The 13427-nt window shown below is 43.6% G+C and overlaps 1 protein-coding gene across 4 annotated transcripts in view; it reads left to right on the top strand.

The window, feature by feature from the left end:
* Window positions 1-1404: 1404 nt before the first annotated feature.
* The window catches only part of zgc:172282 (leucine-rich repeat and fibronectin type III domain-containing protein 1-like protein), a 107176-nt gene continuing 95153 nt past the window's right edge, over window positions 1405-13427 (top strand). For all 4 annotated transcript variants that reach the window (XM_031790485.1, XM_031790484.1, XM_031790483.1 and 1 more), the window contains exon 1: window positions 1405-4965. The gene's annotated coding sequence lies outside the window, so the exon portion shown is untranslated. The remainder of the gene's footprint in view (window positions 4966-13427) is intronic.

The raw sequence follows: 13427 nt of genomic DNA, 5'->3' as shown, positions 1-13427 counted from the left end.
AGCTTCCATGGGCTCCCGAGTGGCGCAGCGGTCTAAGGCACTGCATCTCAGTACCATAGGTTTGAATCCAGGCTGCGTCACATCCGGCCGTGATTGGGAGTCCCATAGGGCGGTGCACAATTGTCCCAGCGCCATCCGGGTTTAGCCAGGGTAGGCAGTCATTGTAAATAAGAATTTGTTCATAACTGACTTGCCTACTTAAATAATGGATCAATTTAAAAAAATGTAAATACATTGTCACAACACTACTGATTGGCTCAAACACTTTTTACATTTTTTTTAACCTTTATTTAACTAGGCAAGTCAGTTAAGAACAAATTCTTATTTTCAATGACAGCCTTGGAACAGTGGGTTAACTGCCTGTTCAGGGGCAGAACGACAGATTTGTACCTTGTCAGCTCGGGGATTTGAACTTGCAACCTTCCGGTTAGTAGTCCAACACTCTAACCACTAGGCTACCCTGCCACCCCACGTTAAGAAATTCCACAAATGCACACCTGTTAATTTAAATACATTCCAGGTGACTACCTCATGAAGCTGGTTTAGAAAATGCCAAGAGTGTGCAAAGCTGTCATCAAGGCAAAGGGTGGCTGCTTTGTAGAATCTCAAATATAAAATATTTGTTTATTTGTTTAACACGTTTTTGGATACTACATGATTCCATAGTTTTGATGTCTTCACTATTATTCTACAATGTCGAAAATAGTGTAAATAAAAGTAAACCCTGGTGTGTCCAAACATTTGACTGGTACTGTGTGCATAAAGGTAGTTGTTAATGTCATGATGTGTTGCAGCTCGCACCTTGTCTTGCACTCTGCATGCATATATTTATGAATCTAAATACATTTCCGGTCCCAGGAATCTGCTGCATGATCAAAATAAACATAGTAATATTCATGTCGCTGCAAGTAATATGTGAATAACAGCACTGTAATATACAGTAACTGTTCATCACTGAAGCGTACCAATGCTATTAGCTTGGCTTAGCTTTCCTGGCAGATACACACTCTCGAGCTCAGAGCATGCAGGGTATCGCAGTGGATTATGTGTCAAAAGTGTACAAAATTCACCATTAACAGGCATGAATTGACAAATAAATGGATATATGAAAAAGCACCTGTGGAAGCCCATGAACCATGGAATGACCACATCCTCCTAACAAACCCTGTCAGGATTTCAATGATCATTTAGCCGGGAGGTTGCACTATAGATTAGCTATTATATCTGACACAACTGATTGACACAATTCTACTTTCAGTTATATAGATGCAACACAACCATTACATTGAACAACATTTACAATCATAACCTTGATCAAACAGCAGCTGCACTTACATAACTGTATGATACAATATGTTTGTGTATCACATTAGAAATGCAAACATACAACTATGTATATACTAGGAATTATGTAATCAATGTTTTTATTCTGTATTGGAAAATAATACACTTATCTTCGTTTTCCCTCATATGAAATGCATTGTCAATCATCCCACTTTGTTTAAAGTCTGTGCCTTCCTTCTGTCTGTGACATTCATTGGAGTGAAAAGTCCTTTGCGTCTTTGGGAGATGGGGACCAGGTTGAGAAAATACTTCGAGACAAGGTTAGAAAATGTTCCACAGCCTGTTCTGTAGCTCTGAACTAGGACATCTCACGGGGATTCTGTGAGTCAGTGTTAGTTTACCTTCACAATGTTAATAGTAACAATGGCATGAACCGGGCATATCTGAAGGAGACGTTGGCAATGCTGATTTGGTAGCTTCAATTTCATAAACTCAGGTAACCTTGAGAGAACTGTTCTCACTCCAACAGCATCTGCACTTAATTTTTTGCTGTGCTTTACCTGATCAATTACAGTACCCTTCTACACACACCCTTGTCTGGTTCTGGGAATGTTTTACCTTTTATCTTTGTAATTCTGTCATTCCAGGTTTCACCTTATCTTCCATGTTCTCCTGGGATAATACATAATTCAGTTGGGATACTCTTCCTTTATCTTACTCTGGTACAGAAACAATAGTGCCGTTTCTTTTTACCACTGTCTTGAGTCGGTCTGGTTATTCACCAGGAAACCTTAAAACCTTGTTCCCACGTCCTGATCCCATTTTCCACACTTTTTTTTATCTTCAATCAATCACTCTTTCATTGCCCTCTCTGAGATAGACATCCGCTGGCGGAATATCTCTTCCATCTCTTTGTTCTTCCATTTGCGGATCTCAATCTTTCCCTCTGTCTCTTTTCTCTCTCCAACGGACACCTTCCCAGTTCCCCAGTGGTAGAATGAATGACCTGCCTGGTGAGTTATCTAAAGGTCTGCTGAGTTCAACCTCTGTGTCACTGAAGGACACCTTTTTAAAACAACTATTGGCTTTTCAAAGTTGTCGGATATTCTCAACATTCCCAAAGAACAAAGTTGAACATGGTGGACTTGTGATGTATGCAGGTACACTTGCTAAACAAATAGGTGTGATAACAGGTGTGATAATAAATCACAATACAATGAATGAGCCAAAATTATAGACAAGATATTTGATTCACTACAGACAATTCCTTAAAATGTGTTTGTATAAACAAAAAACCTAGTAATTCAGGAAATTTGCACCCATAAGGATGTCTGCCTCAACAACTATGTTTACACTACATTGTTTTGTTGGAATCTCCTTGAGTATGCTGCTTTCATCCCATCCCATCCACTGACTATGCAGAAACTCCCAAAACTCATGCAGACTACTGTGTAAATCAATATGGTCAAACCTAACCTAGGCTAATTCTAAATTGAGTGATTAAGAAGGGATTGATTGATTGGCATAGAACCTGATGGAGTATGCTAGAGACAGTATGCCTGCTACTAGAGACAGATGGTTAAGAGTGAAGTACTTTTTTCCATAAATCCAACTGGGACTTGAACCCATGTCCCTCTGGTTTCTCCCAAGCAGACATGTTCTCCACAAGAGTTAACTCCCTTGGGGGAGCTTATCTAGGATGGCTACACTACTAATCCCTCTTTCTGGAGCTCATTAATTTCTGCCCACAAGTCAGATGTCCTGGCAGCCTCATCCCACTTTCAACACCAATGTAGCAAATCTAAGGAAAGGACACAAATCAAAACCTCTGGAGGATTTTGGAACACACCTATGATGGAGTACTTGTATGCTTCAACTACACAATACATTAACAAATGTATGTCTCCTGACCAACAATTTGGTCAAATTCCCTAAACCAAATAATCTGATTCATTCTACTGTCCTTTTGAACTTTTGCCCTTGCTCGGACTCAGTGAGTGAAGTTAACCGACTTAACTCGCTACTGACTGTGGTTCCATTTCTGAATCATCATTGTATCATCGTCTGTCGATCAGTCCCTAAAAGCAGTCATCCCTAAAATGACATCAACATTGTCAGGATCCGCTCTGCCACAGAGGTAGCAAAGAGAAACGTCTCTGAGGGAGTGAGAGCTGTGATCTGATCAGACAGGATTTTCAGACCACAAGCTGGCTGCTGTCCATGTTACTACGTGAGGAAACGGTGCTGAATTTCTATGCGTCCTCGGCCAGTCCGTGGTGATGAACTGGCTAGCGATATGGCGAGTTCGGGCCCTGAAATCACAGTTTTCACTGGTGCGATTAAGTCATTGTGGTATCTAGTCTTGATCAATATTAATTTTAATATAATAGCCTATATTACATTTTCAATCTACATGTGTCAGAAAGGATACACACAGCCCCTCTCTGCACGATCCCCATCATATGGCCCTGAAAAAATAGTGGTTTACCTGTACAACATTTCCTCAAATGAATCCTATAATTGCGCACGTTAAAATAATCCTATAAAATCTCAAACATGTAAATTGAGCACAGTAATCCACTCCCTGCTGTGGGTTGGTTAATGTAGACGCTTCATCAACGCGCACGCATCATCATCCTAAATGGTGAGCTTTTCTTTCTATTTGATAAGGAGTCCTCCGTTTTGTGATGAAGGCTTTAATGTCAATACGACGTATTCTTTGATAGCAGTCAATACACTGTCTCCTAAAGCAGAACACCGCGCTCGATGGCATGATCGATGGCATGACAGTCATCGTTACCCTTATTTCCGATTTGTAATCCCATAAAGGCAGTACCATTTTGCCAATAGAAATTGGAGGTGGAAAGAGCTTGTTGGCCGGCTGCGGATTGTAGCTGTGGAGAGGCTATGTTAATACTCAGTGGACAGAGGGGCGCGATGCATGCGTAAACTGGCTCAAACCTCTCCTCAAAACGCCCCTCACTTCGCACCGGGGACCGCTGCCGGCCGCTCACTGCCTGTCAGTGCTGCACCGGACTTGCCTGGCTACCCAGACTCCTTGCTCCGGCCAAACGTTACGCCACGCCCACGGACGTTAATTTCTTCTCCGCGAACTACAGAGCAGCGGAATAATGTAGTGTGAGTCGTCAGGTTAGCACTGGACACCACCGACTGAAACTTCTAGGTCTTCGCTCCAAGGATGTATATCTGATACGGATATTCCTGCCTCAACAAGGCTACTAACGATCGAAATTTGGCCGCGGATATGCTGGACTCAGCAGATTAATTTACAATCACTGCCACTATATGGAAGGACGATTGTGTTCTGGAGAAAACATTTGGGAACAAGTATTTTCTGTCTGGGTCGAGTCATTTGACGCTAAAACGGAAGAAATGTCATACTTGGATATCCCACGCATAGATGCTACTCATTTGTGTGATAATATACGTGGGAACTAATTGCAACGCAACTGCCCTCCGCGGTGCAAGTGAGTGTTCTTTGAGCACCAAGTCCAGAAATATTGGGTGGTTGTGGTGCTTCTTCACTCTGCTACTGGGGAAGCAGACCGGCGGCAAATCGATGCATTTCTTGCTCAAATCTACTCGGGCTATTTACCTCGTTGCATAGCCTACTGGAGATTGACAGACAACGGAGAGGTAACATCGGGCTCGGGAATAGAGGTAACCATCTATCATCCTGATTTCATTGTTTTCTCATATGAAAGATTTAGAAATTCGGACAAAACCGAGTAAGAGAAAATTGTTAATTGTTTCTACAGATGTGCAAGTATTGTCACATTGAGCTGTTATGTGACAGTGGAGTTCCATGCGTAAATGCATTTCATGGAAGGCTTATACGAGGTGTGGATCAGGTGTGGTTTGTTTGACGTTGTGGGGGTCTACAACAGAATGCTGTGTAATGGTCTATGGATAGGCTATTGCACCATTCAAAAGTAAAACCTCATGTCATGACTCGTTCGCAGATATATGACTACTCTAGTCTCGTTTGATTATCTCACCACAAACAACCACAGGAAATGTAGATGTGGTTATTAGCAAGTTTGTTCCCCGATCCAGATATTTACTCGTAACATTATTTCACCCGGTCAGTCTTGATTTGTGACAAATACTGCATGCACTCTTACAGCACATCAAACTGCTTTGAGACTTTGTGAAATATGCTTCTTAAGTCAATGTCCTTTTCTAAATCGATTCGATCGTGTGTCAAGTGCACCATGGCCTATCGGAGATGGTAACCAAAAATGTGACGAGAGTATTGATGATGAAGAATACATTTGGAAATGATGTTCAACCATGTTGGCCGAACAGATCCTAGCCTACGTGTTTATTTATGTTGATCCTTTTCGAAAAGAAAGAAAAAGGGCGAGACCGTGTCTGTGAAATCGATCTTCAATCACGCTGCAATTCCACAAGACTATACAGGGTTTATGTTGGGACACTTATGTGCCTCACACAATCAATAGACACCCTGGGAGGAGGAAGTTCAGGAAATGCCTGTGCATATGAGTATTGTGATAAGTAGTGGAATAATTTAACGTCTTGTCTAGCCTTTTTATTTTGTATTGCAGACTGGTGGGCCTGTGTTTCTTTAATAATTATAAATTACGTTTAATCATTCGCTTCCATTGGCATTGCATAACGCAAGACCACTTTTAATGAATCCGTTCCACCTGAGCTAGTTGGTTGTTCGGCTAATGAAAGTAGGTGAGCCTGTGCATTCGGCTTTTGGCCACGGCCGAGGTCTCTCCTCCTCATTGCCCAATCATGGCAGTGTATTTTTCCACTGATGCAGCACCTAGCTCTGTATCCCTTGTACCGTAAATCCAGCAAGGATAATTCTGAATGTCAAGCTGCAGTGCCTGAGAATGTCTTATTTTGTACCGCAGGTAGGGGGCCACGGAGCACCAGCCACAGCTTGCAGGTCCCTCCTCACATGAGCTATAGTCCGTTATGCTTCACATAACTTTGTTCCCACAGATATAAGAACATTGTCAACGTGCTACTAAACAACCCAGGTCAGCTATTACATGCATGTTTGTCTGGCTAGCTACAGGTAACTGCCCCCCAAAAATGGAAACACTTGAGTAAATGAAGGATACAAAGTATGTTGAAAGCAGATGGTTCTACGGAGGTGTGGTTCCTGAGTTAATGAATCAATTAGCATCCCATCAGGCTTTATGGTCCTGCTACACTACAGCATTGAGGGAATGCTTCCTTTGAACTTAATGAAAGCTGCGCTACTGACCGTGTTATGCTCGCGTTGCGTCGCGTCCAACGGCAACGTCCAGGCTCAAGACTTGCCCGAGGTTCCTTTCTCCACGGCTGACCCAGCAGTTCATTCTGCCTCGTGAATTGAAATGAGGATAAATAAAGTTGATTTTGGTTGCGTTATGGCCTCGACTATAAACCACTGGTTATTTTACTAATATTCAGTCAAATCGAATCAAGAAGCTACTAGCTAGCAGAAACTCTAGCTACCTAGCTACATTGACTATGTTCACAATGTAAACAAAATCAACTTGTGCAATTAGAAGATAATTTAGTAAAACCACTAGCAACCCTTTAATGAGTACTTGCGAAAAGTTGGACCAAAGCTATTGTGCTTACACATAATGGATTAATATGGTACAGAACAGTAGGGTAAAATAGAATAAAGTCACTCTTGGCTTCTGCCCCTCTCAGCTCTCAAAACACACTCACTCTGTGTAGCAGGTAGATCGTCGCATTGACGCGCCCGTTGATGTTAAAGCAACGGAATGCATATAGTGTTGCTGAAGTGTTATGGTCATGTATAAAAATGCTGGGCAGGCCATTCATTTTGGTACCATGGCTATGCCCCCATAGGATGACAATGCCCCCATCCACAGGGCATGAGTGGTCACTGAATGGTGTGATGACCATTAAAGCGATGTTTAAATTATGCAGTATTTAGCAATCATAAAAAGAGTCTGGTAGCAGCAGTTGTGATGTGTGTGTTTTGGATGATATATCGTATCGTTTGGACAATTTTGCAATATCTTTGTGCTAGTTGGCTGTACCTTCACCAAAACATAGATTGTGCTCCATCTTCTTTTTAAAATAAGGAGCCAATTTGTTTTCCGCACTTTTATTTCCAGCACTGATCCTAACTTGTTTTCTCGTGGCTCTCTCTTGTCTCTCTGCAGCAGACATATGGTGAGAAATATGTTTTTAACATGGAATCACAATAAAAGTACAGTATCGAATCGTGAGAATCGCAATGTATATTGCATCGGCACCTAAGTATTGTGATAATATCGTATTGTGAGGTCCCTGGCAATTCCCAGCCCTATGTAGGATGTATGTATGTATGTGTGTGTGTGTGTGTGTGTGTGTGTACTAAGGTGTGGAGAATCAGTGCAGGTGGTCAGTTCAAGTGTTCAGCAGGCTGATGGATTGTAGATAGAAACTGTCTCTGAGACTGTTGGTATCAGACCTCATGCTCTGATACCGTCTGACCGATGGTAAGGGAATAATAGCTCATGGCTATGGTGTGTGGGGCCCTTCATGTAGATGGGTGGGAGCACGGTCCCAGTGATGATTCTGGAGCGGCGCCTGAGACAGGGTTTTCCACCAACATCAACAAAACCCCAAATGATGGAATTGTTCATGGAAGAAGGGTGTCTCATCCCTCCAATAGAGTTCCAGACACTTGTAGAATATATACCAAGGTGCATTGAAGCTGTTCTGGCTCATGGTGGCTCAACACCCTTTTAAGACACTTTATGTTGGTGTTTCCTCTATTTTGGAAGTTACATGTTGCCCTCTGCATTCTTGTATTGATCCCCTCCCTGTGTGTGTTAATGGGTAGGCTGATATTGGCTCTGGGTTGTTTAACAGCTGCCAAGGATCTGTGTGCATGTGTGGACTGTTATCTCCCTCCTTTTATCATTCTGCTGTGCCCTTGAGGTGACAAATAAGACTTGACATCGGAATATTGAGATACACTGACCTCAAATTGACAAAGAGTGTATGCGCTCCCGAGGCATCTCTCGAGATCTATTAGTGCTGTCTGGCGTTCTTTGTCCCGCGATGATGGATGGATATCTGACTTTCTGCAAGATTCTCTCTCTCTCCCACCGTCTAACCCTCTGTCTCTAAGACAGGTGACAGGCAGGGACAAATAAAATGACAGTGCCCTCCGCCCATGTAGGACATCATGCCGCCAGTCTGTGGCTGTCAGTGCCAGCATGGCTCTATAATAAGGCACATGGCTGCACCATCTGCTCCTGGTTTCACTATTTAAATGTGAGAATAGGCCTGGTGGAGCATCCTGGCCTTGGAAGGGTTTGTAAGGATTGTCCTGAAATCAGTTGGATTTTCCAGAAATAAGATTTACAGCTATAATTGTTTTACTTGAAGACCTTAACATGTGTGCTTCCATGGAATACAAAATCATGTCAAGACAAAAAGGAACGGTTTCGTTTTTTTCCCTGAAATGTCACAAAATGTATCTCTCTAAAATGAAGACAGTTTAACATTATTTAACTATAATCTCAGACCTACATCCAGATGAAAGGTGCGTGCATATTTGCATTTTGATGCATTTTGAAATTCATGTGTAGTGTTCTAAAATCGTTAGTTCTATGTTGAGCAGAGCCTATAGGCTACAGTTACCATGTCCACCGAGGTGCTAGATTTCAGCAGTTTTGGACAAATCATCTGATCTGTTCATAATGCAGGTGTTGGTTCCTGCTTAGCAAGCGCTTCTTAAACGGGTGTTCTTCCATCCAGTCCGTAAGGCCACGAATCATTTAAAGTCAAACTCAAGTCATGGGCTTATCAGTCCGGGTGGCATGTTTAGGGAGCACTTCAGAGGGGTAATTAAGTTTCGACTGGTGGGGAACCCCACCTGTCTTCGCCCTAAGGAACCCCCCCCCCCCCAGTGCCGGGGGGAAACCAAATCATGCCCCAAGATAGAGGCAAAAAGACAGAACTTCAGGAGTAACTGTATGCTAATGTAAAATGTGGTAAAGTGATGTTATCCTCAAAATGTGCAAGGGGTTTTCATCACACGTAAAAGTATGTTGAGATGGATGTGTCAGACACTTATTAATACTTTTCAGTTTTTTGTGAAGAGAGCTAGGGAAGTGCTAGAGTCTCCCGTGTCTCAGCAGCAGACTGAATGAAGTCTTATCATATACAGTACCTTGATGTAGCTGGCATCTTTGACAACGCTTCATGCCAGCTACGCCATGAAACCTGGCCTTCATTATCTGCTCCCGTGCTGATGGTTTCACAATGACTATGCTCTTACTAGCATGTGTTATTGATTCGATCCGTGCATCAGTTAAAATTAATCTAATTACATTCCTTTCGGACAAGGCTTTTCCAAATGTGTGTTATGGTTGGGTCTTCCCCAAAAGAAGGCACCGCACCAAATGGGTTTCTTTGAGGACATTTTTTTGATGCATTTCTCCCTGGGATTGAGACTGAAATGTCTACACTTACAGTAGGCTGGTAATCAGCATGGTGCTTTATGATAACGACAGAAAGTCTTCCTCCCCGATGAGCACAGGGAGCGTGATTTACAGGAAGTGTGTTTTATGCGTTTATAATTATGTTCTACAAAGACTAACGTCCCAGCCAGCAACCAGATCCCTTATTTAATGACACTGCTTTCCTTGTATGTCAGCTCCCCAGTGCTCATAGCACCCCTCCCATCACCAGTACCACCCCTTAACCCCTCAACCCCCCTCCACTCCATCCAGTACTTAACACCACTAAGGGTAGCTCTCCACAAGCACACTAAGCATTTCCACTATACTGCATCACAATGGACCTTTTCCGCTGTGGATCCACAATCAACCCAGCATGTAATTTACCAATTGATCCTTATCAAGCCCAAATAGACTGCTGTGGAAGTATATTTGACTAAGCTCCCCCATCTCTCTATTACCCCCCACTGTGATGGAACAGATGTGAAGACCAGGCTTATGACTGAAGTGTGGGGGGGTCTGTCGCTCCCCTATCTCACTCGAGAAATCAGCCTTTTACGATGGAAGCAGATTGATACTGTGCTTGAACTTTTTACACCTCTGAGTCTGAAAAGGCGGGCAGCAATTGCAGTGTCAATTTCATGGGCTCTCTGGTTATTGTTGGACCTAGAGCTGGGGACTGTAGCCTTCTGCATCTCATGTTGGCTGGTACCGTGGCTATGCAAGAAAGGAAAGAGACTGTGGCATCTCATAGTGTATCATTTTCAAATTTCCCCAAAACTTTTCCATTCGCAAATTCTTATTCCATATATTGTACAACTATTATTATCTCGCTAAGACACGTTCTTTTTAATTATGCCACTTGTCTATTTGACCTTTCTTATTCGTTTGGATGACATCAAAGCGAGAGGATCACGCGTCTATGGCACCTCACCGTTAAAATGTAACATTGTAATTGCAATCATTTGCTAGCAACCTTTTAGGAAGGCTCTCGTTTGATTCCTAATTACTAGCTAAGCAAACGAGGGTCTTTCAGTTCCATTGGGTTTGCCATTTTACACTGAGGTAGAGGTTAAGTATGGGAGTAATGACTTTGTGCTACTTATAAATATATGCTTACCTTATCTCATTAGGTTGGCTATAGAATATTAAATATCATTTACTGATGGAATATTGGGATTCAGAAAGTCCCATCCCCTGTCACAAGTCAACGTTAATTTCCTGCACCTCATTTATTTTATCTCAACAGTTCCTTCCTTTGACTTTATATCCTGGCCTGTATTCTGTGCTCTATTCTTGCCCGACCACCTCGCTCGCTCTCTCGCTCGCTCTCCCGCTCTGCTGTAACCACTGGCACAGACAGAACTAATCACTTGCCGAATCCCCTCTGGGGAACAGATCTGGCTCTGTGGGGCTACTCCTCCTCCTGGCTGCCGCATTCCGAGGTGACTCAATCCTGCTGCATCCTGCCTATCGAGCGTCCAGAATCTCAATCAGCCTGCTTCTGACCTCTGCTGTCAGGCATCTGGACCGGTGCCACTCACTGCCTAGTGAGATGGGGTATTAATGGATTGCTACTGTGCTGTGCCGGGCTGGGACAGACCTCACGGCCAGGTCTGCTTCTGTGCCGTGCACGTCCAAAGTCACATATCTCTGCCTGGACCTTATATATTAATCCTAGTGGGCACAGCACTTGGCCAGCAAATCAACCATGACACACAGCAAAACCTGTGAATATCAGTGTCCTCCCATCCCCCCCCCCCCCTCCCGCAGCCTAGTGCAGCCTGTCGGGTGGATTATATACAGTAAATAACAATGTTCTCTATAACCATCCGCTTCCTTTCCAATCAGACGGAGGGATAAGACGGTGGGATCTATACAGACCTATCCGGGTCAGTGTCACCAGGCAATGCTGCCACATCTGGGCCCGTGTACATCCAACCAGCCGCATTAGCATTAGTGCTGCCAAGGTTAGTGTGCCAGTCGAGAGGATTCCTGAGCTGAGACTTTAGTGACACACATCAGGTTGGGATAAGGGCCGGAAAAGGAGGCAGATGGAGGCAGACGTGGTTGTGCCAGGTTCATGATCAGGATTATACAGGCAGGATCACATGCCCCAACTGACTCGCGACAAAGAGCCTCGAGCAGATTGGTCCTGATCTAAATATAAAACAAAAAGCAGAGGATCTATTCATGAGCAGAGGATGAGGGTTGGACATGCACGATTAAGTAGGAGAGCTGCTGCTGTGGAAATGTCCCAACAAAGAGCAGTACTTGAGGCTGCGTTCCGTACAGTACTGTCTGTATCCCGCTTAACCCCTTCCCCCACAGTGCAACGCTCCAGGACGCTCGCCTCTCTCTTTGTTCTCCCTCCGGCTTTGCATCCAAACAGCTGCAAACATAAACAAAGCACCTATGATTGACAGAGCCTTTATGGAACACGATCTGGTTACTGAGAGGTTCTTGTCACGACAGTATTTTGACCCTGGCCCAGGTGAGAAATTACACATGTTGTGTTAGCACACACGCTGTACACTTTAGCAGCAGGCTAAACAACTACACAACCCGCTCCTCAAGCAGTGGCGGAATGCATCAGAGCGGTGGAGCGGCATTGTCCAAGTTGCCTGTTTACGTCTGTTTATGCAGATCTATGTGAGGAGGTGGATGCTGCGCTGGCACATTTCCCTGAGTCAGGGGGTCAATGTTCTCCATAGTGTCTCTGCCACATCCTCACATTGTTCCAGCGCCCTGCATATGATCCCTGTAACAGCTGTGTGGCTTGGCACAGGGTGGGTAGACCCTAGACATGCTTGAACCTGAGTGCTGTGCGGCACGTATTGAGGACAACTGTGGTGAATTATTCCATGCTAAACTATTGTACACTAGTTTACGTGGAGTGGTGATTCTACTGGGTGATGTAAATTGCATGTCTGTAATTAGGTCCCTCATGGGCCTTGGCTATCAGGCAGCAGATTACTTGTCTAGCTGGTTTGAGAAATACTTTGTCAGCATCTTTTTGTAGTTCAAGTCAGCTGAAATCAATAGCACTTTCTTGTTTTTTCTTACAATTCGGTAATTGGAGAGAAGATCCAGTCCAGAGCCCTGAATTGAGTTAGGTTAAGTCAAGTTAGGCCCCGGCAACAGAGGTTAGGAGGTCAGTAATGTTGTTGGAGGCCTCAGGAAGTCATGAGAGCCATCAGGCTGATCCAGAGTATTAGCTTAAGTTTTACTATATAGTAGTGTGTGTGTGTGTGTATATATATATATATATATTAGTGCATTTTTATCCATATGTTTTACTGCATACAGAATACATTCAAGTCAATCACAGATAGTGTCTGCTAACCAAGCACAACTCCAGGCTTCCCCCTGCGAGCTAAGGTTTGAAGAGACACCAACTCCAGGACACATCACAGGCATGGGCATGTACAGCTCGCAGTGAGTTAGGGTACTGTCAAAGTGACAAAGATCTGTTGGCAGATATCGCTCCACACATCGCTATGGTTAATGGGGGTGCATGCTTCAACAGGCTTATTTTCACTTGACTTTCATGGCCAGCCTGAATGGAGAAGCCACATTCCGTCTCCTCTTGATGTGTGACAGTATGTAATATTTTATACTCGTTATGAATCCCACTAGTTTATTTATGTGCCCCATGAAAGCTAG

This window comes from Oncorhynchus kisutch, linkage group LG15 (assembly GCF_002021735.2).
Source record: "Oncorhynchus kisutch isolate 150728-3 linkage group LG15, Okis_V2, whole genome shotgun sequence".
NCBI lineage: Eukaryota > Metazoa > Chordata > Actinopteri > Salmoniformes > Salmonidae > Oncorhynchus > Oncorhynchus kisutch.
The sequence above is the reverse complement of the archived record's forward strand: the minus strand, read 5'-3'. Positions and strand labels throughout refer to the sequence as shown.